Source organism: Oryctolagus cuniculus, chromosome 16 (genome assembly GCF_051225735.1).
Source record: "Oryctolagus cuniculus isolate XC-2025 breed Fujian yellow rabbit chromosome 16, ASM5122573v1, whole genome shotgun sequence".
Classification (NCBI taxonomy): domain Eukaryota; kingdom Metazoa; phylum Chordata; class Mammalia; order Lagomorpha; family Leporidae; genus Oryctolagus; species Oryctolagus cuniculus.
Window position 1 is genome coordinate 73,698,102 of NC_142882.1, and position 25,783 is coordinate 73,723,884.

The 25,783-nt window shown below is 44.1% G+C and overlaps 1 protein-coding gene across 2 annotated transcripts in view; it reads right to left on the reverse strand.

Annotated features, from left to right (window-relative positions):
• Nucleotides 1-25,783, reverse strand: part of NXPH1 (neurexophilin 1) — a 327,887-nt gene that overhangs the window by 299,996 nt on the left and 2,108 nt on the right. The gene's annotated exons all lie outside the window — the stretch shown is intronic.

Genomic DNA, 25,783 nt, shown 5'->3' on the forward strand with positions numbered 1-25,783 from the left:
AACACTATGGGGCAGCAGGTGAAGCCACTGCCTGCAGTGCCAGTATCCCATACGGGCACTGGTTCAAGTTTCAGCTGCTCCACTTTCAATCCAACTCTCTGCTATGGCCTGAGAAAGCAGTGGAAGATGGTCCAAGCCCTTGGGCCCGTGCACCTGCATGGGAGACCTAGAAGACGCTCCTGGCTCCTGGCTTCAGATCAGTACAGTTCCAGCAACTATGGCCATCTGGGGAGTGAACCAGTGGATGGAAGCTCGCTCTCTCTCTCTCTGCCTCTGCCTCTCTATAACTCTGCCTTTCAAACAAATAAATAGGCCAGCGCCACGGCTCACTAGGCTAATCCTCCACCTAGCAGCGCTGGCACACCGGCTTCTAGTCCCGGTTGGGGCGCCGGATTCTGTCCCGGTTGCCCCTCTTCCAGGCCAGCTCTCTGCTGTGGCCAGAGAGTGCAGTGGAGGATGGCCCAAGTACTTGGGCCCTGCACCCCATGGGAGACCAGGAGAAGTACTTGGCTCCTGCCGTGGGATCAGCGTGGTGCGCTGGCCGCAGTGCGCCAGCCGCGGCAGCCATTGGAGGATGAACCAACGGCAAAAGGAAGACCTTTCTCTTTGTCTCTCTCTCTCTCACTGTCCACTCTGCCTGTCAAAATAAATAAATAAATAAATCTTTTTTAAAAAAAGGATAATAAAAAGTTCTTCCAGGTCTTTTCCCAGCACCATTGTTCATTGTTTCACATTAGCAGAGCCTCACAGACAACATAGGAAAAAAGGCAGACTATATGCAATCTCATCAGACCTCAATTGCATTAGCACACCATTGTATTTTTGTGGGCCAGTACTAATTTTCATAATTTTTAAAGTAGACTACCTTCAAATAGAACATTCCTCAAAGAATTAAATAAAAACATTTAGTATGACATCAGTAAGAATTGCTCTGGGAACTTCACTCTGGCATTTGACTGTCTGACCTTAAGCAAGTCATGAATTTCACTGAGCCTTGGTTCTTTTATCAAATAAATTGATCTGAAATTTTTCTAAATTTTGTAGAGCTATAAACAATTGTCAATTATTTTGATCAGTGGCATCAAAGATGCCAAAAGTGTGTACCTTGATCCTAAAAAAAGTATACATGTGTGTGCAAACACACACATACTCAAGAGAGGAGAAAACAGCCTGCATCCAATGATTGCCAGGGAATTAAGAAACATGGACAGCCGGCGCCGCGGCTCACTAGGCTAATCCTCTGCCTAGCGGCGCCGGCACACCGGGTTCTAGTCCCGGTCGGGGCACCGGATTCTGTCCCGGTTGCCCCTCTTCCAGGCCAGCCCTCTGCTGTGGCCAGGGAGTGCAGTGGAGGACGGCCCAGGTGCTTGGGCCCTGCACCCCATGGGAGACCAGGAAAAGCACCTGGCTCCTGGCTCCTGCCATCGGATCAGCGCGGTGCGCCGGCCGCAGCGCGCCGGCCGCGGCGGCCATTGGAGGGTGAACCAACGGCAAAGGAAGACCTTTCTCTCTGTCTCTCTCTCTCACTGTCCACTCTGCCTGTCAAAAAAAAAAAAAAAAAGAAACATGGACTAGATCTGCAAACACTCTGTGTGGACCCTCACTGAGAGTCACCAAGGAGAAGGCTGAGGAAATACAACTGTGAACCATGGGAAGAATGCCGGGAGCTATGACACCAAATGGGCCAATGAAATTGGCTTACCTGCCTTCTGCAGCTCCTTTCAAGTGTTTTTGAGGGTTTGAGGGAAAGCTAGGGAAGAATTAGCTCAATGAAAAGCATCCCACCAGTAAAAAAAATGGTGTGTGACTAACCCTCAGTTTTTCAATGATATTAAGAATGTGAGCCTCCAGGCCAAGCTGTCACGGGCACCAGGATTCTTTGCTGCATAGTTTGACAATCTACCAATTTTTAGCCAACACGTACCAGCCACAGATTGTATCATCAGGTTGTTTTCTTCTCCAAGTTGGGAAGAGGCTCAGGATCTGCCTGAGAAAACTAAACTACATTAGACTAAATAAGGAGAGATTCATTTCTATTAGCATCAGTTGCCTACTATTGTAAAATCATTGTACAACAAATAGCTCTTCTTCAATATCTCAAGAAATTAAGTGCATCTGCCAGGAAGTAATGCTTCCTCCACAACTAAGTAGTTTGAAAATATGTTTTAAAAGTAATTTTAAAATGTCAAGAGCCTAGGATTCCTACATCGTGATTTTTTTGAATCCACATGCTGGGGATTAAAAAACATCCAACTGAACCTTGCAAAAATACAAGATTCTCTGTCATGGATGTGAGGATTGTGTTTAGAAGTACACCAAAGGTAATGTGCCACCACTTCAACAATCCAACATGGTGAAAGGGCATCTAGACACTGGCAGGAGAAACGGTGCAAATGGAGAAAGAGAAATCACCGGCAAAGCAATACATTGAAAATACAAATCAAAAGCAAAATGTTGCTTTCACCACACTGGACCTTACCACATGAATGTCTCTTAAAGTCACTTTATGGATTTGAAGGTATAATTATGGTTAATAAAAACATTCAACCACTTTTATCTTAAGTTAGCTTTTCTGCTCAAAATCAAATAGACCAGCAATAAAGCTATGTTTTCAAGCCTGTCGAATTCCTCTTCCACCATGATTCACTGAACTTAGTATGTCATGTCTGGCCTGGAAGAGAAGCAGATGTCATTCCAATAAGACCTCTGTTTCCTTGAACCTGCAACTACATTCATCATTTTTGTCACATGCTGAGCACACATAGCCAGTTGGACCAGATTCAAGGTCTCAGTCCCTGTGAATTGTAAAGAGATTGGGAGATTATTTCATGAAATTGCTCAAACTACAGCAACCTTAAAAATCTTAAAATATGATGAATAATTATAATTAGTCGCAATGCAAGGATAATGAGTTAAACATCTTCTTCGGAGATGAGCCAGAATTCTTTCTCTTACATTGTATTTTCAGGTAGGATTCCCTACTTAGTCAATAGATCAGTCTTTCATTGTTATGCAGATGGTAAAGCAACAAAACAGTGTAAAATTGTGTAGCTCTTCTCTCTTTGGCAAGATGGAAGTCAGCATACTTGAGTTGTAACTCCCACTTGTATAACCAATGTAAGACACTATTCTGCACTGCTTTAGCACTCAAAAAATGATTTACCCATACCTAGCTTCTCTCTCTTTCCATTTCAGAGCAGAGTTTACATACAGAAAAGTGTCTGATGACTTACAAGAATTATATGTACCATTCCCACACATTCTCCTTTTCTGTTAGGGTCAGCAAATAAATGATTGCCAAAGAAATAGCCCTTAGGAGACAGGGAAAGAAAGCTCTTCCATTTCATATTCAGTTTGAACAAATGATAAGCATGCCAATGTGCATTGTAACAACCCACTTAATATTTTATAGGCTGGTGGCTTCCAACAGCATCTGATATTGAATATTGGCCTAAACCCTTTTGGAAGAAGTGACAAAAAGTGGACGCTGATAAGCAGCAGGCAATTTCCTCCCAACTTGTGCTTGCAAAAGGCTGTGAACATTACAATTCCAGGCTACTGCATTGCTCGAATTCTGATCCTTTCTGGGAAGCACCATTCTGTCTGGGCAGTAATGGCCATGGAGGCCACAAGGCTGTGCAGATGATGTACAGAAAGAGGGATGTCCGCTCTCATTGTGAGCTGAAATGCCCTGGCTTGGAAATAGACTTTACTTGCACCCTTCTGCTAAAGCTGAAACAACCCTGGTTTCCTTTAAAAGATTCACTCATTTCCTTTTTCAAGGGCCAGAGATTACTCATCAAGATACAATATATAGTACATCAGTTTTCTACATGCATTTAATACTATACCACCTGATTCATGTCTCAGGATTAGTCTTTTTAAAATGGCTTTAAGCTGTTCTTTAATTTAAGCCAATTTTCTGTTTTTAGCTCTATACCACAATTCTGCAAACACAGATTAGTTTCCTTATATTAGGTTTATCTATATGAGGACTAATGATGTAGTTCCTGGAATAATTTGTTGATCCTTATGGGGTCTTATGGAAATTAATGCCATGGCATAGCACTGCATGCTTGTCTTTGCTAATCTGACACATACACCTGGCCCTTCTGTCCCTCAATTCACTCTACAGTGTCTGGCAGCTCCAAAAATGAAATAAGTGCATAAGTTAGACTTCTAGACTGAATTTTTTGACGTCCTTTGCATTTAGCAAAGAAAACAGACTTTTTCATGATCTCCATTTCCTGTCTCTGAAATACAACTTATCACGAGCACATGAATATAATGCTGTGGTCCTAGGAATGATGACTATCCAGAAGTGCTGGCCCCAAGAATAGAGGAATTCATGATTTACAAAAAGCATCACATTGCTTAAAAGACATGTAAATTCTGGTTTCAATACTGGGACTCCACTGAACACGGATAGCTAAAGGCTGATTGCTTTCTACTTTCACCAGGATCAAGCAACGTTCCTCCAATGCCCCGTTTCTCTTTTTAAAGATCCTTTTTGTATGTCTTCACAATTTTGAGAACATATAGACACAGGAAAGAGTTATTGTGGGAGTCAGAGAAAGGGGCTGGCAGCCGAAGTACCTATCATCATCGAAGAACCTTTTACATTCTCTGTGAGTGGCCCTCGTTCTACCACTTCTCCAGTCATTATAGAGAAAGGAAATAAACTAAGGGAGCTGAAGAACTAGGAATACAAAGAATCATGATACGGAGTACAGAGGAGAAATATTTTTCCAGACCTTGTGTGGTTTAAAAAAAACTGATTATCCCCCTCAAACTCTAAACACCTAAGACCCAGAAAATTACATGTGTTTTATCACCCACTTCACAAAGTTCACTGGCAAAGTCCCAGGGCCCAGGGGCACTATTCTGTCTAACCTTCTCCTTCAAAGTTCAATTGAACAAATTTTCTAAAACTGGAATGTGTAAGGGGCATATTAGAAGGGACACTTTTGGCCAGTGCCACGGCTCCCTAGGCTAATCCTCCACCTAGCAGCACCGGCACACTGGGTTCTAGTCCCAGTCCGGGCACCAGATTCTGTCCCAGTTGCCCCTCTTCCAGGCCAGCTCTCTGCTGTGGCCCGGGAGTGCAGTGGAGGATGGTCCAGGTCCTTGGGTCCTGCACCCACATGGGAGACCAGGAGAAGCACCTGGCTCCTGCCATCCGATCAGCGCAGTGCCCAGGCCGAAGCCCGCTGGCCGCAGTGGCCATTGGAAGGTGAACCAACGGTAAAAGGAAGACCTTTCTCTCTGTCTCTCTCTCTCTCTCACTGTCCACTCTTCCTGTCAAAAAAAAAAGGGGATACTTTTGGAGTTTGGTATTTTTACTCCAATATCATGAGAGTCCCCAGAACAGTTACAACCCACACAATTCAGATTTTCCTTAGCTAAGGCAGCTTAATAAATAAAACACTCTGAATTTGCTTAAAATAGATGATTCTCTACAGATCCTGATTAAGATCATATTTTACCATATACTGCATCTAGAAATGCAACCCACTGCACAATGCTGTAGTTAGGATATGTAACATCTTGGAAACCAGCAGTGCATTGCTGTAAAACGTCTGGTGATTGTGCATGTTTGAGTACTTTTTTTTTCATTTTCAGACTTTTTGCATCATTTCTGCTGATTAAAATTTTAGAATGATTTTTCAGATGTGGAATGACTAACAAGACAGTTCATGTTCACTGTTCAGTTCATTGGAGAGGAATCAACCTTTATGTCATCAAGTGTGACTGGATAAAGAAATTGTGGTATATATACACAATGGACTATTACTCGGGCATAAAAAAGAATGAAATCCTCGTATTTTTAGTGAAATAAGCCAGATGCAGAAAGACAAATATCAGGTTTTCTTTCATGTGTAGAAGTTAATATGTTGAGAGAGAGTATAAAAGCTGTATGGCTATCACACTATTTGGTATATGGATGGTTATAAATGCTGTCTCCACTAAATTATATCATTTATGTGACAACATACCCTTTCTTCTTCACTATAGTATCACAAATCCCATATTTTGTGATATTAATATCCCTGTTTAAGAAAAATAGTATATATATATGTATATAATATCTACATATGAAGTGAGTATGGAAACTGTTAATAACTGTTAAATGTTAAAAATTTCCCAGAAGCACAAAATATCTTAAAATAACAATTTCTAAATACAGAATAAATGCAAATACTTAATCTCTCTCCCATCACCTCCTTTTTTCTTTCTCTGCCCCCTCTCCCTCTCTACTTCTAATTCTGTAGAAAGGGGAAAAGCATATTTGAAAAGAAACCTGATGTTTTCTATCTTTTAGTCCCTCTGCCCAGTTTCTGGGCTGGAATGAAATTCCTGATGTGTTGTTATATTAACTCTGTCTTTGCCAGAGGCCTGCGCAAATTAGACTCCTGCAGAGACGTCCCCAGAAAGCCACAGAGGGCGCACACGCATCTCCCATGCTGTCCAAAGTCTCAGTCTGCACCAGCGTTTCTGCCAAGGAATACTCAATTTATTTTTGCCAGTACACTAACAATACAGAATTAGGAATACAAGAATCATGATGCACAATACAGAGGAGAAATACTTTTCCCACACCTCGTGTGGTTTTTAAAAAAAAAAAATCTGATTAGCCCCGTTAAACTCTCAACACCTAGAATATCTCAAGACCTAGAAAATCATGTGTGTTCTATCACCCATTCACAGGGGGAGGTTGTGAAGTGGCTGAAGTACTGATCTACACAACCATCCCACCTGACCCTCCACTCTTTTTTCATTAGGCCTCAACTTCTACCACTCCAAAAACTATGGGAAAACCAAGACATGCCTACAGGATGTCTACTGGAAAAACAGGTGAAGCATTTGAAAAGAGGCATGGAAAATGCTTCCCTCTCCCTGCTTCCCACCACACATTTAAATGACTTTGCCCTGGAGCCTAATTGCTTGAATTCCCCACCACAAATAACCTCTGAGTTGAGGCATGAAAGAGTAATCTATCAAATCAACATCACACATTCACAATTCCAGCCTCAAGCCCTTACAGAGCCCTGGAAAAGGAAGTGTAAAGCATGGTGTTGAGCTGTGATGATGGTGAGGTTCTAGACCATGAAGGGCCAAGACGTAAAAGGAGGAAAATAAGCCAGCGCCGTGGCTTACTAGGCTAATCCTCCACCTTGCGGCGCCGGCACACCGGGTTCTAGTCCGGGTTGCCCCTCTTCCAGGCCAGTTCTCTGCTATGGCCCGGGAGTGCAGTGGAGGATGGCCCAAGTCCTTGGGCCCTGCACCCCATGGGAGACCAGGAGAAGCACCTGGCTCCTGCCATCGGATCAGCACGGTGCGCTGGCTGCGGCGGCCATTGGAGGGTGAACCAACGGCAAAGGAAGACCTTTCTCTCTGTCTCTCTCACTGTCCATTCTTCCTGTCAAAAAAGAAAAAAAAAAAAAAGAAGGAAAATATCTTCAGGAGATCTAATAAAATCAACAACAACCAGAATTGGGAGAAGAGTTGACCTGGCCACAGGTACTGCTGTTTGAAGTCTCATCAGTGATAATAATACATTTAGAGAGTCTATCAGAAAAGACTGGATGGGTTTGTCAGCCTGGAAAACTGTGATACAGAGGAGCAAGTCAGGGGCACACTCGCTTCCCATCCTCAAGACCAGAAAGACACTGTGAGAAAGAAAAGCAACTTCAACTCTGCGTTGGGTTCCACCATGGCCTCTTGTAAAATAACCTCAAGGCTTTCCTCCCCCTTTTACTCAAGCACACATGGGCACACACACACCAAGCAAGTTTTGATTACTTATTAGACGCCCCAGACACTGTATTGAAAAGCAAGATTGACTTGATCGGCCCTTGTCCTGACTGTTGACGTACACCTTAATACTTTATCCCTTTTAGCATTTTTTGCTCTACTTAATACTATCGGTTGAACTCTGTAATTATTCTTAGGTGTTTAAATTTAACTGAAAAGTGATCTCTGTTAAATATAAAAGTGGGAATAAGAGAGGGAGGAGATGTACAATTTGGGACATGCTAAAGCTGACTTGCCCCAAATGATAGAGTTAGAAATGTGCCAGGGGATTCCAATAAAAACCCATCAAGATGGCATGTACCAATGCCATCTCACTAGTCCACTAGTCCAAGTGATCAATTTCAATTCACAATTGATCATACTGATAGGTCTCAGACTCAAAGGGATCACATAAACAAGACTAGTGTCTGCTAATAATAATTGATAGAATTAAAAAGGGAGAGTACGATCCAACATGGGAAGTGGGATACACAGCAGACTCATAGAATGGCAGATGTCCTAAACAGCACTCTGGCCTCAGAATCAGCCCTTAAGGCATTCAGATCTGGCAGAAGAGCCCATGAGAGTATTTTAGGCATGGAAAGCCAAGACACTCTGGCAAAAAAAAAAAAAAAATCCCTGTGAGTGAGATCCCATTAGAAAGAACGGGCCATCAAAGAAGGAGGTACCTTTCTCTGAAGGGAGGAGAGAACTTCCACTTTGACTATGACCCTGTTGGCGAATTCAAAAGGCTTCCATAGCCTTGGCAACTCATGACTAGAGCCTAGGGAGATTACTGACTCCATAAACAAGAGTGCCAATTTGTTAAGTCAACAACAGGAGTCACTGTGCGCTTACTCCTCATGTAGGATCTCTGTCCTTAATGTGTTGTTCAATGTGAATTAATGCTATAACTAGTACTCAAACAGTATTTTGCACTTTATGTTCTGTGTGGGTGCAAACTGTTGAAATCTTTACTTAATATATACTAAATTGATCGTGAATCTTGATGTGAATGGAATGGGAGAGGAAGCAGGATTTGGGAGGGTTGTGGTTGGGAGGAAAGTTATGGGGGGAAAAAGCCATTGTAACCCATGAGCAGCTGTGTTTTGGAAATTTATATTTGCTAAATAAAAGTTAAAAAAAGAAATAATTATCACTGAAAACAAAATCAGTGTTTTATCTCTCGTATGTATTATATTTGAAAAGAATACTGACCTAATTGTGAAAAACTGTGTTATTTGATCTTACTGCCAAATTTAGCTATTTATCCTAAAAACAGAAATGTTCTTAACCTATTTTGTAGGCCAGATATGCAGAGTGCAAAATACACAGAATAAAAGATTGTTTCATTACCTCCAAAAAAAAAAAAAAAAGAAAGAAAGAAAAGCAAGATACTCTGACGACTAGCATTTCAGACATTCCTTGTATAGAAGAAGGGCCCTACCAAAATGGCATTCTGGATAGCATGAGAATATTGCTGAATATCTATTAAATCTAGAAGCACTGACAACGTTCATTTACTGGGCCCTGGATAATTTCACCAGGATGATGAAACCCTGCAGGATCTCTGAGTGGCTAATCAGTCTTCTCCTATCAGTTTTTCCCAGGACTGATCATGTACTGCTCAATTTTCATTTAAAAATTTCACCAAAATTTTCAAGGGAAAGTGTATGAGGTGTGTTACATGAGGCCCCTGAATGCACACTGGGGAAGGAAACAATGCAGACAGAAATACTCTTCTTGCTGAGACAGCTGCCCTTCACAGTCATAAGCCTTTACGTGAACATCAAAATCAGCCTCTCCCAGTCAATCCATTTGAGCAATGAGTCAAGTGTTAAGCACACAGTTTGTCTTCCAGACCAGGATTCTTTAGAAAACAAGGCACTGTATTTTTAAAGTAGGCAGTGAGCATAAACCAGTACCGTCTCAAGTGAACAGAGATATTCTTACCTTAGTTATACATCTTTGATCACTGAGTGGTCATCACAGATCTACTCAGGGAGAGGACGAATGCTTGTTACAATTTTTTTAAAAAAAAAAAAGAGGCCTTTTAGAAAACCTCAATTCATTATTTAAGAAACAGGGATCCAGCATTGTGCACAGCAGGTTAGTTCACTGCCTGTAACACCAGCATCCCCTACGAGAGCTCCTTCAAATGCTGGATGCTCCACTTCCAGTTCAGCTCCCTGCTAATGTGCCTGACAAAGTAGCAGAAGGCCAGAGTGATTGGGCCCCTGCAACCACACCTAGCCCAGCCCCTGCCATTGCAGCCACATGGGGAGTGAATCAAGAGATGGAAGATCTCTTCCTCTCTCTCTCTCCCCCTCTCTCTCCTCCATCCTCCCTCACTCATTCCCTCTCTCTCTCTCCCCCATCCTCCCTCCCTCACGCTCTCTCCCTCCCTGCTCTCTACATCTCTGACCACCACCACTCCCCCACCAGCTGTAACTCTGCCTTTCAAATACATAAGTAACACTTTTTAAAATAAACAAAATACTCTTCCAAAGACAGAAAAACTTGAGATGATGTTGGCCTGCTCATCTTCCCAAAATAATTTGTTCAGCTCAAGGTTAGCAAGAAAACGAAACTCCTACTGCTGCTGATAAAGCCATCTGTGCTTCAGAAACGGCTGACAGGTGCCTCCAGAAGAAGCAATCAAAAGTCATTAACGATCAAAATCATGACAATTAAATACAAGGATCTATCAGGGTCTTATTATCCAAATTGCAATGAAAGGATTTCAACACCCTCTTTCTCAAAGAAAGGAGTAGTTACTCGACTTTCCAAGTCCATTGGCTGCATTCTGCTATCAGGGTTTTCAAACCTTGTTTCCTGAATGATCTACAAGAAAAATAATAAGCAAAAGACACAGAGATGATAATTGGAAAAAGCTGGAGTCCTCAAAATCTTTCAAAAGCTTATTCTCTCATTGCAGATTTTCCTCCAGACCACTTTTATAACTAAGGAAATGTATTCTGGGAACATTTGGCATTTTTAAAAGTTCAGAGTTGAAAGCATACATTCTATAAATAAACCCACAATGAAGTGCTAAAAGGTTTATTTCTGATTTCTTATTTCACAAACTAGGAACTAGGCATAAAAATATTGGGTCATAAAATGCTTAAAAAGTAGATTACTAGAAACTAATAGAACACATTATTATCTATTGAGCCAATGATGGGTCAAATGGCATTTTGAATTCTTGTGGAGAATATGAATATGACCTTCATGTATACCATTTAGAGAAAGCAATTTTATTTACATTTTTAAATCCACATAAAGGTGAAAGATGATACTGCTGCAAAATGGAACATTTAATTTTTTGCCCCAAGGCATAACTAAGCTTTCCCAAGGTCAAATGTAGTACAAGACTGAAATGAATCCAGCCTCTTCCCCTCATCTCCTGCCAGAGGACTTCCACTTTGGGCAGGAATACCTTGGATCTGCTTTTATTCTTCAGAAATAGAAAAACACCTAGATTCAACATAGACTGACTAATTTTATAAAATATTTTGTGGTCATTTTTCTATTTTATTTTTATATTAAACATCCAGAATGTAATGGACATGCCTATGCTAACCCAGGTAAGTGGAACTATTTTGACTGTAAAATATTAAGCAAAACAGATTTTTTGAAAGTATCTTACTCTATATCATTGTATGAAGATTTTACTTATAGAATAATGTGGACTTGCACATCTCCCATTGACATCACGTAAGGTACCAGTAATGAGAATAAATGAGAATAAATTAATGAGAATAAATGCCACAGGAAACCTGGTGTTTATGTCATGTGCATGTGGTTATCCCCTGCTCCCTCCACCTTCTCCTGCCCAGACATGGCAAATAATTCAAAACATATGTGTGTGACTTGTCAGGAAAGATACAGATGCTATGCATCATTTTAAACTCGATCACAGATGACTGTAAGGCTGTGTTTTATGCCCCGGTCTCACTTATTACATTACCCTGAGGCCCATGGATCATTTTTCATGTTGGCCAGGTCAATAGAAGTAACTTCCTAAAAAGCTTGTGTCCCATATGCCCTCAGCAAATGCTAGAGTCACAGCCATCATCAAACCTTAGCTTACCATCCTCAAACAGGGTGGGGAGGGGAATAATTTGATAGGAATTCCCTTAAGAATAAAACTACATCTAATAAAACTACTAAAGTACAGTAATACAACTGCCATTTTATGTCCAACTTCATACCCAAGTGAGGTCTGTCCAGGGCTGGAGAAAGGAGGGCTGTTCATTAAAATGGAAAGCAATATAGTGACTTCTTTCAAAACAATTTAATATGAGATTCATTACCCCACTTCTCCACTATGTGTGCATGTGCATGTATGTGTGTGTACACACACACATACACACATTATGGTGTAGTAATTTAAATCCTTAGTTCAAGAATAAGACTGCCTGGGATAGAATCTTGTCACTTGTACTAGACAATCACACTCTCAATGCCTCATCTCTACAATGGAGTGTTATCACTAATATCACTAGGATGGTCATATTACTGTTGCTATTAATGATATTAGCAGGAACCTAACAATAATAAGAAGTATCTATCATTTTATATGGTTGTGAAAAGAACTACATGAAAAAACTCCATAGTAGAGTACTGGCTCAGTGCTTGGTACAGTATATAAACAGGAAGTAGAACATAAGAGCCATTGTAGTTATCCCTACACTTTCCCTATTCTCATTAAATCCAAGACACTCGCGTTTATACAGGAACTCTTCTTTGGTACCCAGACAATCCTCTCAAAGAAGGCAGCCTATAGAAGACACATGAGCAGTTATGACAGAGATTATAGCTTTATTCCACCATATTATTTTATCTGATTATTCTGCAGAGTTAATGTGCTGCCACACACAGATGTTTGGTTAGAATGAATTTCAATGGAGAAAAACCATCACTATCTCCTGACCAAAGGTCCATGGATGTTAAAATTCTGTAGGCTATCAATTTTTATTGCGCTATGGGCAACTTTTAAGAGGATTTCAAGTGTTAAAAGTAATTAAAAGTAAATACTGTATGTAAATCAATCAATTTTTAAAATCAGATCTTAATAGATGCCTACAGTGTTTAGCACCTGAAATTAAAACATCCCAGGGATTCTCATTTCAATTAGGCAATGTATTCATTGAGCCTTGTCGATGATTTCTCTCATTTCTATAAACAGCTGGCTAGTGACTGTAGAAATGGCCATTTTCTTCTGGTTTTAATCACAATGGTTACTATCAACATTAAATACATATGGCTTTCTGGGCACTATTGGGCAATTGTATAGCAATCAACTAGCAGAAAGAGGAAAACAAAAGATGGTCCAGAGTAGAATTAGCCTTTGTGTGTCATTCCTATAAACAGTGTCCTGAGAACTCACAGAAACCTGGTGAAGAAACCTTTTCCATGAAGGGTAGAAAGACTATTTTCTTTACTTATTCACCATTGCTATGTACCAGACACTTTTCCAAGCTCTGTAACACATTAATACAGTGAACTTTCAATAATAACTTTATGGTATAATACATTTTATTAAACTCATATTATATATGAGGAAATTGAGGATCTGAGAAGTTGTTCGCCAAAGTTTACAGAATTAAGAAAATACACTGTCATTATCTTCCCCCTTTTCCTCCTTTTTAAACGCTTCTTTCTTTAAAAATGAGAGTAAGAAAGAGAGATCCTGCAAAACCCACAAAGGGGATTTCTCCTCCCTTTTGTGCCCAAATCTTCATCAGAACCAAGAAGTCACCACTTTTTCCTCATCACTTTTCTTTTTTTTTTTTTTTTTTTATTTTATTTTATTTTTTGACAGGCAGAGTGGACAGTGAGAGAGAGAGACAGAGAGAAAGGTCTTCCTTTGCCGTTGGTTCACCCTCCAATGGCCGCCGCGGCCGGCGCGCTGCGGCCGGCGCACCGCGCTGATCCGATGGCAGGAGCCAGGAGCCAGGTGCTTTTCCTGGTCTCCCATGGGGTGCAGGGCCCAAGCACCTGGGCCATCCTCCACTGCACTCCCTGGCCACAGCAGAGAGCTGGCCTGGAAGAGGGGCAACCGGGACAGAATCCGGTGCCCCAACCGGGACTAGAACCCGGTGTGCCGGCGCCGCTAGGCGGAGGATTAGCCCAGTGAGCCGCGGCGCCGGCTCCTCATCACTTTTCTATATCTAACACTGACGCTTGATCAGGTGCCATGACATCATCGGAAGCTTGGGGATGGTCTTTGGGAGGATATCAGTCATTTCTGAGCATGTGGATTTTCTTTTAAAGCCTCTCACTCTTTCTACCATTTTTTATTCAAGGGATATTAAAGGAGAGAAATCCATAAATCTATGCAAATGCATCTGGCTACATATTAATTAATCATTCTAATTGTGAAGGATTTCAGTCAAGAATGCAAGGCAGGATTAAACATCCTGGGCCAAATCATGCACTTTTCACGCTTTCACACTTCAGAACATTTGTTCAAGAGGTGCAGATCCAAAACTGTTAGCTCAGTTCACACATACTAATGCCAGGTTCACGTTCGTTTGATAATGACTAGAGATTGCGGCTGCCTCTTTGGTGCAGCTGCTCATAATTCTGCCAAAAGAAAGAAGGCTGAAAATCTAACATGAGGCTCTCATCATTCACTTACATATTTCTCATGAAACAGGCAAAAACTCCACCATATTCTGCAGTATCTCCACATCAATAGCAATTAAGCGTTACATCAAGATCAGAGAAATAGCACACTGACCATGCATGAATAACTTCCCACACAGTGGTCTGCACCTTTCTATGCAATTCCATAAAATCAATCAATGATGGTGCCAGGTTGAAGGAAGCCATTCACAAATAACTGGAAAAGATGTGTGAGTAGAGGTATTTTATAATTTCAATTTCAGAAATCATGTAGACAGCCCTGTTACCAATAGCACAGCTGCTTCAACAATACAACACCATACATCATTCTATAAATAGGTTTTAGAATTAAACTTGAGATTAATTATGGCATTCTCATTGAAAATATAATGGGTCTCATATAACCCAGCCCACATTTTTGTTTTCCATCAAGTATTGGGCAGCGTCATCAATATATGTAGCCAATTTGTAAGTCCAGGAATTTTCTCCAATTTATAGGAGCTGTTAGCACAACAGTGTTTTTTTTTTTTCTTCTTCTACTGCAAAGGGGTAAATGCTATTCTGCTTAAACTCAGAGTGAAATTGGGAGGGGAACTGATTTTTTAAATGTCACCATGAGCTTTGGCCACGTATAATTCTTAATTGAATAAGGCCGGGGCGGTGGGGGGGAGGGGAGATTTCATTCTTGCAATAAAAATGCATAGTAAAGAAAATAAAGAAGTTTATGGTAGGAGTTTTGGCATTTCCTAGATATCCATAAGGCAAGTAACAGAATGAATGAGAGAATGTAGTTTTTAATATGTTTAGAGGAAGGAAAGAATGAAGATATCAAATTTTTCTAAATTTTGCCTGCAGAAATCATAAAGAGATTTCTTTCATTTTTATGAAATGTGTGGTTAAAGTAAAACTTCTACCCATTTACTTATTTTTAAAATACACAAAATATCAATAGTCTACAACTTCAATAATACAGTGTTAGTCATTTAAAACAAAATATTGAAACAATGTTTGAGAGCATTTTTCTTTCTCATTTTTGAGTGACATTGTAAGCTAGTAGGTCAATAAATGCATCTTTCCTGAAATTGTGATCACTTACTTAGAGGTTACCTTGGAATGAATCTTAACAATCAGTTGCAGTGCAAGTCAAGTACATAAAAGAAGGGGCAGCCTTATGATTAGCACATCAGTGCACAAAGACGGACAATAAATTTCCATCACATTGTCAAGCTCACTCAAAACAATCAAATATTTCACTGAACCATTTACAACTATTGATTGCACACCAAACTTGACTTTATATTCTTCCTATTTTAAATAGATGCAATATTTTACAAGAGCTTCACAAGTAAGAGATTGTGAATGTAAAGCAGTCCATTAATTTTATATAAGCTATTTTATATACCTGTGGGCCTCTAATAACATCCACTACAAGGTTACAAGGAGAAGAATCACTTTCTAAAGTTCAGTTAGAGTATATGTACATGACGGAAATTCCAGCTATCATGTCAGTAGTTTCTCTCTACCGCAATTGCTTTCAGTCTATATCCAAAAATTCTAAAATAGGGCAACTGTTCAGTGTCAGAAACCAGATTCCTCTTGAGAAAATAGTAATGTCTGAACCAAGCTGAAATTTCAAATCCAGTAACTTATGAAAACAAAAAGATGTTCCACAATACTTTTCTATGGACTCCTTCAAAGAGGTAGCTCCATAGATTCGTACCAGCCTTTCTCTGCTCTCTGTCTATCCATGGGTTTAACCTGTCAGTGAAAACGGCCCTGCTAAGACAGGGAATTTCCCCCAAGCCTGTCAGTCATGAGTTTTTCCTCTTAAAGAAGGAAATCAGTGCCTCCTTCCTTTTAGCATCTGATTTTGAATTTCACAAAAATTCCTGCCAGTTTGCACTGTGGTAACTGTGTTGGCTGGAAGGCCCTGACACTCTATGTGTAAATTTGTGCACTGTGATGGCTGAGAAGCAGGCAGAGGTAGGAAAATGCAGCGAGCTCTCTCTGTGTAGCTCCCTGCACCACACTGCACTCGACCGTGGTGCTCATTTCCAGCAAGCGCTTAGCCTGGCCTTTTGTTCCTCTAAGTTAGTGTGAGCTAATAAATGTCTTTTTCACTTTATTGAAATCTCCTTTTAAAGAGGCATGACTGTGGAGTCTGGCCTCACAAAGATAGTCCTCTAGACATGAGAAAAGTAAATTAAAAGGGCATTTCTGTTAATATCAAAGCAGGCTTATTATTTCAATATAAGCACTTCCTTAATTTTCCTTTCTCAGCATGCAACGTAAATATAAATAAAAGGGCTCTCCACTGGATGTATGTTACATATATCTCACAGAGTTTAATTACAAAGCCTCTAAAAGTGAAGAGGGTAAGAGGAAATGATGTCAGTAGATCATGCAGTCTAGTACTGTGCTCTGGCTGTTTCTGAAACAAAGACACTCAGGTAACCACCATATACCCTGAAAGGTGGCGGTTACAGGAAAAGAAAACTCAGTGGCGGGCGGGGGGGGGGGGCTATCATTATAATTTCATGCCCAGGCACTCATAATTGTTTAATTTTGCCCTTATTAGTGCTATTATGATTAGATATTAGAATCATCTTACTGCAACAAAGGAGGGATTAGTGTTTAAAAAAAAAAAAAAAAGCCGCATCCTGCCTTGTCTGCAGCAATGTATCCGCTGTTCCTCAGGAGGAACCGCTCCACGACTCCAGCAGTACACCCGCGCCCCTCAGTTGGCCCTAAGAACTATCGCACTGTGGGGAACTGTCGAGGCACCCGCAGGGTCACACAAGCTTCTTCCCAGCAGCTTCTTAGCGGGCACGGTAGAAAACTTCTGTAAGGGAGAAACACTAAAAGAGAGTGCGCGCTGTGGGAGGGAGAAGGGGAAATGCCTGCGGACCAGCAGCGTCCCGCCTCGACCTCTGGGCGGGGGCGTGCATCTCTCCACCAGCAAAACCGCTCCGGATTGGCCGGACTTCCGCCCGGAGAAGGCCGGCGCATCGCGCCAGGGCCTCGTAGACCACTTGGGGGGCAGTTTTCCTAAACCTTCCCTTCCCTTTGAATTCCATCTCCTACCCTCTGCACAGCCAGATGCGTTCTCTTTCCGCGGGCTTGGCTTTCTGCGAGCCGACTTCTCCCACGGGCTCGTGGAGAACTACTTGCCCGATTTCAGCTCCTTTAATTCTGCAGGGATGTGCACACTCGGGTGTCACGAAAGCACTGATTGCGCTAAGGCGAGAGAAACGAACGACACTTCCCAGCCGTCCTTCGCCTTTGACATGAGACAACCCCTAGCGCCAACGCAGGGTATTATCCGGTTTATTTCGGGATCCAATCCGCCTGGTGGCCGCTGTTGAGGAGGAACCGAGCGCACTTGAAGTGACCGCAGCGTCTGCCCCAGGGCGCACGGAGAAGCCCTAGAGAGCGCGCAACAGAGGGTGGGGAGGCGCAGCGGCGACTGTGCGGGCCTGAAAGCTTTGAGGGACTTGGGGGGGGGGTGTTGTTTGGTAAGTAAATAAGGACACTCCCCGCCCCATCCCGGTCTAATGATGATAGATTCCACGCCGCACAGGCCCGATGCCGGCGAGACCAACCACAGAAAATAATGAGGCTGCATCCCCATTCGTCTGCATTAAAGGCGAGCCAGGCACTTTCGATAGCAAATACATCGATTCCCTTGCCAGGGCCGCGGTTTGTCCTGTTGTCCGTGAATAATTACGGCTCCTTTAGAAATTCATAATAATTAGGACTCTCCGCACCCCACCCAGCCCCAGCGCGCGGCCGTTTACGGGCGCCTGATTCTGGCGGACGTCTAGCCTCGCTCCCCTTAGGTGAGCGGTGACGCCAGAATCATTTCTGCCCCACATGATTTTACTCCTTGAAAGTTGGTTTCCCTCTCCGTGCCTCAGTTTCCTTGTCTGTCCAATGAGGCTTCCACTTCTAGCTCTATTATTACCAGATGCAATGCTCTGTTTGGGGGAGGAGGGGTAGATTTAATGAGTTGTGAGAGGGGGGGTGTGGGACCGGGAGAGAATGAGTCGCCTTCCCTCTGCATAAACTCTGCGGGGATCACGTGACGCAGCAACCGCAGAGGGGGCTGGGTGCAAGCCCGGGGTTCTGACCGCAAGACACACTGGGGACCTAGCGAGCGGAGCTGGGTGTTCCCGACTGACTGCGAGGGCGAGCAGGTTGTACCAACCGCAACCTGGCCGCGGGCAGGGGTCTCCGTAAGCCCGGAGCGCAAACTGGACTAGAAGAAGCCGGGAGCCCGGGCGAGAGCGGCCGCTCCGCAGGCCCCAGGCGCGCAGAGCTGGCCGTGGTGCTGAAGAGTCGCTCCCCGGCCCCGGGTCCTCGCTGCCCGCCCGCGCCCGGTTCAGTCTGGGCGCCCACGGTCTCTTCCTGGAGAACGGCCGCAGTCCAGGCTGCTGCCCCCAGAGCGCCGAAGCTCGTCCGCGTCGACGACAAGTTTCCCAAAAGCGACGCTTTGGTGTAAGGGCTTGGGGTCCGGACGCGTGAGGGCTGCACCGGTGTTTTCCTAAACCTGTCGGGATTGCTCGAGGTCACCAGAGGCTAAAAGTAGACAATAAGGCCCGCAGGGGCGGCGGCGGCGGCGGCGGCTCCAGCTGGAAAGCCTGTCCCGGCCCCGGAACACGGCACTTTGGGCAGAGGACTTGAGTTTCCGAGTCGAGGGTAGGAAGCCTACGTCGAAGAAGGTTCCTGGCTTATTTCCGTAGAAGATGGCTTGAAATGGCCATTCAACTCTAATAGTGGGGAGGGGGCTGACACACAGGCCGGGAAGTGTGCCGGAGACGCCCCCTCCCTCTGGTGGTGGGGAGCGCTGGCCTCGCTGTGCGCCCTCGGCAGCCGATGCTCGGATCCTCGCCGTCAGAACCCATTAGGGCGGCTCGGGTGACGGGCGAGGCCCGGACGGAGGCAGGTCCAGCCAGGACGCGCAGAGCCCCAGCGAGCCAGTTTCTAAGGAAACACTCGGTTTTTCTAAGCTGCAATTTGTCATATTGTGGGAGAAAGAAACGGTACAAGAAAAGCCTCCCGGTTCTCCATTCTCATGCAGATGAGACGATGCGCTCTGGCAGCGGCCTGTACACCCCCCTCCCCATCGTATTTCCGGCTTGAATGAGTAAAATACGCTCATTAATTTAAAGGGAGGAGTGGGGGGGAAGCTTTTCTCCAGCCGCTACCCGAGAGGCACCCGGTGATCTCTCGCAGCTCCGGGGACCCCACGGGGCGCACCAGCCCAACGCCCCCTCTCCTGCTGCCACCTCGCTGTCCACGATCCAGAGGCCCGGCCCGACTAGACACCCTATTTCCACAATAAAGGGCACTCTAGCATGGGAAGTCTCTCAGCCCCACTCCCAACCCCCTACACACACCCCACCAGCCCCCCACCTCGCAGTAAATATACTAACGGAAGCTGTTTACAAAGGAGGTAGTTAGGTTTTCAGCCCGCAGCAAAGATGCGGCGCCTCATCCGAAGTTTAAACAACAGCCAGCAACCCGCGGGGGCGGACGGCAAACTTGGAAAACGCGCAAATGCGCTCTCGGGCGCGCGCAGGGCCACGAAGAAGCCGCCAATATATATCATCTCAATAAAAAGCCGCTCCTGGAAGGGTTGCATAGTAATTGAGACCGGCGCGCTTCTCTGATCTAGGCTGGCATTTCCTCAGCTCAAGCTGACAGAGCCAACTCAGGAAATTGCTGGTAATATTCATCTGGGGAGCACTTTCATTAAACGTAATTCATTCGACTTTCACAATAAATTGAGTGACATCCTTACAGCGGAACCTTTTTATCCTTGATTAAGTGCTTGCCAAGCTTTGGTTTCCCACTTTATTGTCACATTCCTTCAAGCGGAGTCGTCAACATGCCAATCGGCGGCAGAAAAATGCCGCGCTGTGTTTACCAAGCTTCGGGAGGGGCGAATGCTGACACGGAGGAAAAGAGCTGGTGGGGAACCTGATGAGGGATAAATCAAGACCGCAACTTCCTGCAAACGGGCGGCGGGACCAGCCAGGCAAATGGTAGAGAGGACGCAGGAGAAGGCGAGCGCGTAGGTCCACCCTGCGACCCCGCTGCGCCCCGGAGCCGCTGACCCGACGGCGCTCTATGGTCAGGCTTGCCCGCCGCCTCCTAATTAAAATGGCGAGGGCTGATAACGGTCTTAACCTGAGACCTGATGCCGCTAAAGGACTGGCTACCCCAAAGTAACTTTCCTGGCTTGAATCAAAGCTAGGCTCTTTGTTTGGTAAAAAGAATGCCCATGTTCTAAGTTGGCACTTGAGAGCAGGCAAACTCTCAAAGCATTCATTGGCTTGCTGTGTGGACTGGGGAGTGCAAAACAGTGCCATTGTCCATTCCTGGGATTCCCTTTTTGACCTGATAGCAACGCCTCTGGAGCTGAATCCATTGAGGGCTCTTCAGAACCGGGAATTCCTGGGGAACCTGAAAAGCGCCTGAGTATTTCAGAACAGGAGTCGCTTTATCAAAGCATGGCCCCTTCTCCCCTACTGCTCCCCACTCCACCCCACTCTATAAAATCAAAGAAGCCCAAGACAGAAAATTGCTTATTTGAAAAAGCAATATCCAAATGCTTTCATCTCTCAAATGCCCTTTAGAAAATATTGTCGACGGCAGTTATTACCCGGGACAATGCTGTCAATTTCTGTAGTCTGTGGAAAATCTTCCCTCAGATAAAAAAGTAGGACACTAGGCACCTATCTCAAAAAAAAAAAAAAAAAAAAGCCAACCAATTTCCCATCCACCCGATATATATTTTTCACCCAGACAACACTTTCATTAAGGGGGAAATAGCAGTCAACAATTCAAAGCCAAATAGAAATCAACTTCACACAAAGAGGAGCCATGCGTTTAATGGCTTTCCAGGAAAATACCGCTGAGTGAGTTGGAGCAATTCTGGGTCTCTCCTAACACTGAAGGCAGTTCCCCGGAAGCTATCACTAGAAGGCCCTAGACCAAGATAAACTCCCTGGAAAGCCAGGAATAGAAGCAAGTTCTCTGTCCCACAGAGCTCTGGGATGAATGTATCTGAGGACTGGGAGTTCTCTAGTGATACTTGAGGCAAAGACCCTTTAAAAAGTCTGGATTTAATCCTGCATCTGAAAGGCTGGCCTGTGGTGGACTAGCTAGGAAATGCAGCCTGATGGGGAACTTTTAGTACTGCCCCCCCAAAAAATTGCTTTAATAGGAAACACCTAAGACCCATGGGTAGGTAGCTCATTTATTGTATTTAGTTTACCTGCAGGAGTATGCTCAAATTGAAATTTTCAGTAAGCAGCTGACTTAATTTTCAAAGGAATGGAAGTATGTATACTTACACCAAAGGATGGACATTGGGGATTTCCCTCTGCTTTTGCCCCAGCTTCAATGATCCTTACCAGCCCCCCTCCTCTTGGGTGTCACTTATCCAAACTGGCTTCTAAAGGTGCAGTTAGTATCCTCTGGGTATATCACACATTCTTTAAATCTATAAACAATCATTGTAGAATTCCATTAAGGACACCCTAAAATACAGGGGATAGATGGCTCAAAAATGTTGTGGTGCAAGGTATAAAAAGGATCTTCAATTCTTGACCAATTTTTGGCCTAAAAGGCAACCAGGTGATAGGCAATCTTAATTCCTAACAGAACTGACAGGAACTGTCCTTATTAGAGTAGTGCTAACATCATGCAACTCCTTGTAAGAGTCTCTGGACTCAACTGTCAGTAACTTTTGCTTTGCCGTGCCCAAAGAAGACTCATTAGACTCAAATCTCTGTCTGAGAATTATCACAGGGGAACTCCCAAACAGAGCACCACATTTTCTGCAGGAGAATGTTCTTCTGTGCGGTCTCAGTTTCCACTTCATCCACTGAGAATAACTCAATTTAGAACCCCATTCTTTACAGTAAGAAACCACATTTTCCTAGTTTATCCAGAGTGTGCTTCAATTCCATTCAAAGCTATTACATCACACTGAAAATATCTTGGAATCAGTCCAGAGCTGACAAGAGAATAAAGATTCCAGGACTGTTAAAAATCTTAACAAGCATTGTTGTCATAGATTCCTCTCCAACTAAATTCAGACCTTTCAACCTATAATACTCAACATTCAATCAAGTGAAATGTTTCCTTACTTTTATTTTCAAAAGATTGTTTCCCATCCCTGCACTTTTGTAGCTGGATCTTGCCCTGTGGTGATTTTTGATATGTTAGCTAATATGCTTCAGGAAGTAACTTTGCAAATATGTTTCTAATTAGCTTTTCATTGCAGTACTAAAAGAAGCTTCTAGTTTAAACTAGGGCAGATCCATTTCTATAAACACAAAAGCCTTAACCTTTGAACAGGCAAAGAGCCCTGGGCCAAGGAGCATACGCTGAGAAGATTCATCCAAATAGGTAACTGGCGTAGTCTGAAGCGCAGATCTGCTGTACATGGTTGTTTTTTTTTTATTATTATTAAAAAAAAACTCTTCCCAAATGTGGAAGGATTTAAAATTTTTTTTCTATAAGCAAAAGCCTAAATTTTTCCATAAAGGAGATACCTTGCTCCCTGGATATAATTTTAGGGGCTACTCCTTCAGAAACATAACTGGGAGTGCATGGATTTAAAGAGAAAGGTGCACTGCAGGTAACAGCTAGGAGACAGGACACAAATCGAGTGTTCCAGTCAAATAACTTGTGTTGTGAGCTCATCAAAACAAAATATTACTCATGAAATTCTTCCCTGACTATGTCAGTTCAAGGGAAACACACACAACAATGTTTTTGTCACCTTTGCCTTCTTGGAGGTAACTTGAAGCAGCTACTGACAACCTGCGTGGGTCTACTGCAGGTTCTTCCAAAGGACTGAGATGTACTTGGGTGCAGCAACAAATAAATGCTCAATTCAATTACTGTATCTGATGTTTAATGAAATAGATGGAGAAAACCACGATTATTTCTTGATCTGCTCATCACCCCAGAGTTTTAATCAAGGCTCCCTGCTTCTTTATCTGCCTGCAAGCATCCTGACTTGACTGCCCACCTCACCCTCCTAAATTCATTTCCATGGTAAAAGTCAGCTTCCTGCTCCTCCAGGCAAACAGCTCCAAATTGTGCTGGCAAATAACCCTGGGATTACAATCCTGGAGGTACCACCCTGGGTCAGGGCCATCAGCCCTTTGTTTGGGGGTTCCTGTGCTTTCTAATCCCCGACACACCAAACAACTTTAGATCAGAGAGAAAAGAATGGACTTCTAACTCACCCTCTCTATTTTATTGTTCACATTTTGTATTGTTTTGAGTGAAATTGGAAAAATTGTCTCCTTTCTCTGTATCGCCAAAAGGCATTCAGGTAATGAAGTCTGTAACTAAACGGTAATTGAATCAGCATAATTTGCACACTGAATGGTTTTCAAATGCTCCCAGTTTACAATTAAAGGAGAATTAATGCGCTTGTTGTTGAGAACGCAGCACATTAGAATAAATCCAGCACTGTTGTTGTAATGAGTGGAAAACGGTTTAACTGCCAACAAACACATTTAAAATTTAACACAACGTATTGATTTCACTTCTGCTTTTGATAGATTATTTTCCAGACTATCGAAATACTTGCTCCGAGCAATAAACTGCACCACAGCCGCGAGCCCTTGCCGTGTGATGTGAGCACAGCCCAAGGACATAAGAACAGTCCCGAGGTTCAGGCCGCTCAAAGGTGTGCAGAGGAGGGGGCAGGCAGGTGAGGACGGTCAAGGGAATCGTTAGTGTTCCTCCTCTCTGGCTCTCACTTGGCACTCCTCTCGCCTCCCTATCTCTGTTTTAAAAAAGAAATCTGCATTTCTTCTAACCAAACTTTCTGTCCTCAGCTCTGGGATCTCAATGTCAGTGGGCTTACTGGGCACAGGTAAAGGCAAGGGTGATTGAAATGGGCAATGGGAAGGACTCTCTTTGCATTCCGTGTGCGTTCCAGCGGGGGAAGGCACAGACTTCGGTGACGGTCAGAAATGCTGTTCTTTTTCATTGGCTGCCCCGGCTTTCACCTGTTTACCCCAAGGTGTCCTATGGGCGAGGACACTGATGCGCAGCGCCCTCTGGCGTCCGCAGCTGCTACGGTCACACGATAAAGGAGCAAAGACAGGCAACATCGGGGATTGAAGCTGAAACCCCTTGAACATATATATTCGCGCGCACACACACACACGCACTCGCACAATCACAAACACACAATTCACACAACTCGCAGCAATGCAGAAACATGCGCCACAGCAACGGCAGAGAAACGCTGTCAATTGCAAGGATTAAAAACCCTATCGCTCTCAGGCTTGCTGGTTCGGAGACTCGCGATTGAGGGTCGCCAGCACCACCCCCAATCCCATTTATCCAGGCCCTCCAGAGAGTTCTGGCTGCTCTAGCGCTCCACGTCTCTAACCAGAACACTCTGAGCCCTCGGTGCGCTCTCGCGGACTTGGATGATGTAGGGAGGTCGGTACGCTGAGCACAACTTCACCAGCAGGGTGCGAGTGTCCCTGGTCCTCCTAGAAGCCAGACCTGAGAAATCGCACGCTCCTCGGCTCAGCGTGGTGCCCACAGGTCCCCTTTCACCACAACAAAGCGCTTCTCCCTGAAGCCTGGTTCCAACCGCGTGCGAAGTCCCCACGCCAGAGCCCCCGCTCTTGAAGGAGTCGGGCCGTGGCTTTGTTAAGGATTCCCTCCTTGTTAACAAGGCCTGGCAGTCCCCCGGGAAGAGGCTCAGCGCCTAAGCCAGGGTTCAGTCATTTGGTGGGAAGGAGAGGTTAGGAGAGAAGAGGAGCCATGGTCGTTGGAGCACCTCTCACCTAACTCTGATGGCTCTCTGTGCCCCTAAGAGTTCAACTTCTCCTGTCTGAACCCTGGCAAGTCAGAGAAAGTTAGTTTCTTCCCGTACCACATCTCCAAGCTGCAGGAGAGGGTGCGTAGAATCACTTTCAAAGTCTCAGACCCTGGCAGATTCATGCCTCCCACTCCCCAGCCCTATACCCATTTCCCTTAGTTTAAACTCTAGGCATGAAATGCTAGCGCTCCGTGCCGTCCACCCCTTCTCTCTGTCCTTTCGCCCATAAAGCATCCTGTCCCACTGCCTCCTTGGTTTCTGGGCGTCTAGGGCGCCCAAGCCGCTGCTCAGAATCACGCACAGGAAAAGGGGGGACTGGGGCAGGAAACGGGGATGTGAAAATCCCGCAGGGATCTGGAGACCAGCTTGCCAAAGTTGTTCCAAAGCAGTCGTTAAGAATGCTGCTGTCGCTGAACTGGTGGCCTCACCCTCCTCCCAAGCGCGCCCAGGTGCCTCGCCCCGCAGCCAGAGCAGGGTGGCAAA